Genomic DNA, 5,335 nt, shown 5'->3' with positions numbered 1-5,335 from the left:
TTGACGAGTGCCTGGTTTCACCATGATGCCTCAAAATTTGTCAAGCAAGACAAGACATGTCTATTATATATTTTCTGTCAGCACTGGTCCATTCCTTAACACTGTTGTTGTTGTTGTTGGGCACATGGAAAAGCTGGTGTTTAAAGAGCGCCACTGTGTAGGTTCAAACTTCTTTCCTTTCCCTCTGTTCTTATGGTCTGTCTATCCTTTGCCCTTTTCCGTGCCTTAAATTGCTGTTATTTCGAAGTGGTTTTCTTTATTCAAACTTTAAAACAGCCAAAGGAGATCATTCATTCACAGCTAGCTTTTGTGGTTTCGTTTGATTTTTCTCCTAAAAATTAGTAAAAATTTATGTTTGCACTGGTTCATGGTGGAAATCTTTGACTGTCATCATCATCGCCACCACCTTCCCCACTCTCATTTTCACCTGAGTGAAAAGTCAAATACCAAAAAGGGAAAAGTACACAATTTTTATCCCAAATAATATGTAATATGTACATGTAGCATAAATAATCAAACTCTTAATTTCTCATTTCTTACCAACATTAGTATCTGTAAAAACAAAAATAAAGGCCAGTTTTAAAAAATCATGAAAATATTTTGTACCAAGGTATTGCCACAACAAAACAAGTACCTATGAAGTACAGTAAAAGTACTATAAAGTATGGGCCTAATTGTAATGCTCATTAAAAAAAAAAGTCATGTCATTAACTTCCAAGAGGACCAAGTCTGGAATATGAAGAGCAAAAGGAAACTAGAAAAGAAATACGTTCTTGAATTCCCTCTAAGGAATTTGAATTGGACCCATTCACATCGTAGGCCAGTATGATTCTAACAGAGGTTATGATTGGGCCACATTTTCTCAAACGCAGAGAAAGAAATACAGATCACTTAATTCCTCCTATAAAAAAAGAAAAATTCAACACAACAAATGCAACAAAAAACACAATAGGCTATACCAGTCTCATTTAAACGTTGCTTTATTGCACATTCAGTCATTAACATTTCAATCAAAGATGCATGGTATAGTAAAAAGATAAAAGAAATGCCCCCCCAAAACACTTACCCACATCCAAGCCTACATAGGCTATTGAGCAATGATGAAAAAACAACCAAATTCATAATGTTTAATATACATTTTCCATTCAGGTCATTCAAATACATAAAATATACATGATATCAGCATAACTCAAGGATCACTGTATCCAAATTTTTACCAGGGCTGCCCACCTACCAGCAAATGTTTTAGTTTTAGTAATCAACAAATAAAAAATGAGGAACCTGGCTGAAAAATGTGTAATACATGTATAGCCATGGGTGATAGTCTTTTTCCCTGGGATGTCAAAGACAGGGGTTGTAGGTTAAAGAATGAATGAAACAAAACCATGGTGAAAGAGGTCTCGTTGATGTTTTCAATAACAGAAAAGGAGGGGGGGGGGAGATATTGTCCTGTCTTTGAGTTTGAATGTTCAAAACAACAGAATGCTTCACAAGCCTTTGATCCTGTCTGAGCATCACTACATGCCAGGCTGCCACACACAAAAAAGCATTTATTAGTCCCGAATGGTTGGCCGTGAAGGCATTGGCAGGCATAAACTGGCAACCCCAGCCTATGCATGCCTAAACTGGCAACCCTATGCATGCGCGTGCATCTTATTAAAACTTCAAACTTCCTTTAGTTTGTGCAGAGTGCGGACCTCAGGAATTTTTTTAACGAAGAAAAGCTACATGCCTAAGAGTAAGCCATGGAAAGCGTCTTACGACAGAGGACGAAAATACAACCCGTCCTGGGAAAAGACGTACCACTGGCTACGAAAAAAAAGATACTAAAGCAGGCGCAGACGTTTCGTTTTGCACTATAAGCAAGGCTGAAATTTCATGCGAATTAAGTCACATGAAACGCCATGAACATGGAGGGCAACATACTGCGAGAGCCCTCTCCAAAAACCAAGCAGAGTTACAAGGAGAGGTAAGAGTAAGAGTCCATTTACATATAGCAACTCTCTAGTGGATCACTACCTTGTCGTGGTTAGAAAGCTTGGGTGCCTCAGTGACCCCCCCCCCAGGCTACGCTGGCTGGAGCTAATGCTCCTGGTAGGGCCACCCATGCCAGACAGGTCGACGGGTAGAGGTCAGACGAAGGGTGATCCACCGGTCCTCCAGGTTTCGGAGGTTCAGCTCAGGGCTAACAACCCAGACTGGTAAAAAGCATATGTTACGGAAACAGCAACAAAGAGAAACCATATTTCTGTGTGTAATGGACCTTCAGAGTCCCTTGGGACTCGTATGAATGCTGGCAGTGAAAGCCGCAAGGAAGCCGTTTGCAGGAAGATGGAGGACCTGAACACTGCAAAAGACAAAATGTATCATAGGACTGTGGAATGTACATGTTCTGAGAAGAGAACCAGACTCTATTGGGAAGACAGCCTTCCACTGGACACCCGAAGGACGTCGAAAAAGGGACAGACCCAAAGTGACCTGGAGACGCACAGTAGAGTCTGAAATGAAGTCCTGGAATCATACGTGGGGAACGCTGACCGAGATGGCCCAAAACAGACAGAGCTGGAGATCCTTTGTTGCTGCCCTAAACGCCAGATGGCGTGGTAGTAAGTAAGTAAATACATTATATAGCAGCCTACATAATTATATTTATTTTCACTTTCGTTTTTCAGGGGTGTCGGAATAACGGGGGCTGCCCCTCTGCCCTCAGCGCAGACTCGAGCCCTCGGAGCAAAGGTCTAGAATAATATAATTATCTTAAAAATGGCTAAGCCCTACCGGTCCCCGTCGTTTTATTTTTATGCAAGAAAAATTCTGAAATTATGCAAACTGATCCCCAAAAATGTGAAATTATGCGATTCTGTTAATATTTAAAAAAGAATGATAAAGGAAAGTAAATCAGAAATTATGCAAAAAATGATCAAATTTTGCTCAATTATGCGGGGTGCGTAAAACCACGAGGACAGCCCTACACAGGGTGTGCCTTTTTTTTTCTTCTGAATTTGAAAATGGCTGCGGCCGTAGGAGATCCCCTGCTCAAATTACCCTGTACTTTTAGGATAATTTATATAGCCAAAAGGCTAATTTTGTATGTTTATGTGTTTAGGCTATACTAACACTCACACACATTTAAATTTAACCACCCTACTCTTAATTTACTCTTGTTTTTTGTAGCTATTAGAGGACAGAAATGCATTTCCGTAAGAGGGCATATTACAGTGTACCTATATTTTCACTGTTTGACTAATTAATGCAGATTTTCTAGTGTATATTTGTGTAGATAACAATACAAAATATGTGCTTACACACATGTATCTACTGTTTATTCAACAGGCGAAGAAGGCTTCATCAAGCACCAGTGGAATCAGTAAAGATGGCTTATATTGAGTTAGCTGCTGCAATAGCATGTCACTGTTCTATTGGATCTATTGATCCTCTCGGAAAGGTTATATTCAAAACACGCGGTAGGCAGACCCATTGGCGCACACAGAATGCATCGTACCAAATGCTCAGCAATCATCAAGCATTGCATAGCCCCATCACTGAAAGAAGAAGTGATTCGTGATCTGAAGGATAAACGCTTTGTTGTGGTCATTGATGAATCCACAGACGTGTCTTCACAGAAACTTCTATGTATTGTCGTGTGTTATGTTAGTGACACCGGTGGAGTTATGGCTGATTTTCTAGGTCTGATCACGGTAGTAGATACTACTGCGGAGACACTGTACGACGATACTTTGGAGGCAGAACTCACAGCATATGGGTTGGACGTGTCAAAATGCATTGGGTTTGCTGCTGATGGACAACAACAGTGTTTGGGCTAGAATCAAGGCCAATGCAGTGAACTGTGTGAAGCTGAAATATATATGCCACTCGTTGGCCCCCGCTATTCAGTGGGCGTTCAATGAATTGCAATCTGTCTAGGGTCATCTTCTCACAGAAATCCCATCATGGTTTAAGAAATCGAGTTTAAGAAGAGACCAGTTCATGTCCTTGTTCAACGTTATGAACACAGACACCGGACTTGAAAGCGGCACAAGTGTACCCACTCCGTTTCAAAAGACATCTGCAACCAGAAGGTTAGTCTGTCCCCGTGGTTTATGCACCCCGCATAATTTTGCAAAATTTTATTATTTTTTGCATAATTTCTTATTATTTGCCTGTATCATTCTTTGTAAAAAAATTAACAGAATCGCATAATTTTACATTTTTCGGCTCAGTTTGCATAATTTCAGAATTAATTTTGCATAAAACTGTGGGGACAGGTTAGTTAGAGGCAAAGTTATGCAGAACATTTTTGGAAAATTGATTTGAGCTGGCAGCATACTTCAGTGTAGTAAAGCAAAGTATGCAACCTGATGTTCGATACAAAGCCCGCTTGCTGAGGGAAATGCTAAATGATATGCCCAACTACATCGTTTTTCAGTTTGCGACACCACTCGTGCAGGAATTTGAAAAAGGGTGAATAGCAAATTCCAAGCAAAGCATGGGGACCCAAATGAGCTGATGCATGAACTGGACATACACTACAGAAGTTTACACTCAAGATTGTATAAAGCAGATGGGACTGTGAAGTCAGCTGAAGAGGTGGACTACGGGTTTAAATTTCTGACAGAATGCCAGAAATACCTGGATGCTGCAGGCGCATCGGGTAACAACCCAGTGGGTGCAGTAGCGACGAAGCGCATCCATGAAATGAAGCAGAGGTGCAAGAAAACGATTGAAGTGACAATAGTTTAAGTGGACAAGAGACTGTCTGAAACAAAGAATGTTTTCTGTGGAGTGTCCCTACTAAGCCCCTCCATTGTGCTCACAACCAGCTTCAAAAGCCAAAGTTTCAGGACTTGCCCTTTTTGTTTTTGGTGGATCAAGATGGGGTGAAATGGGTGAAAGAACAGTACAGGCGAATACATCTTATGGATTAGTCGAACAAAGCAGTGTTCAGGGACAGCGACATACCAAGGGAAAGCATTCCATTTTGGGAAGGTGTTAAGAAGACGACTGGGTTTCATGCCATTCCCTCCAGCAATGCAGTGACTGATTGAGAGAATTTTTTCCTTCGTCAGCTCTACCAAAACCAAACAGAGGAACTGCATGGGAGTGAGCTGTCTAGACGCAATAGTCCGCATCAAGTCCCATCTGCAAGTGTGAAGGAAGTGTTGCAACATATTCTCTGCAACTGAAACTAAGCTGAAAAAACACAAAACATCAATCCTGTATCCAACAGGGGCAGCAGCTGAGCAAGAGGACGAAGAGGCCACAAACAGCCTTTTCTCCTTTATGAAGAATTGTCCGCCCAGACAGTGTGTAGTGTATATAGCTTTCTTGTTACTTG

The sequence above is a fragment of the Aplysia californica genome, unplaced genomic scaffold (genome assembly GCF_000002075.1).
Source record: "Aplysia californica isolate F4 #8 unplaced genomic scaffold, AplCal3.0 scaffold00271, whole genome shotgun sequence".
Classification (NCBI taxonomy): Eukaryota; Metazoa; Mollusca; class Gastropoda; order Aplysiida; family Aplysiidae; genus Aplysia; species Aplysia californica.
This window is presented reverse-complemented; position numbering follows the sequence as displayed.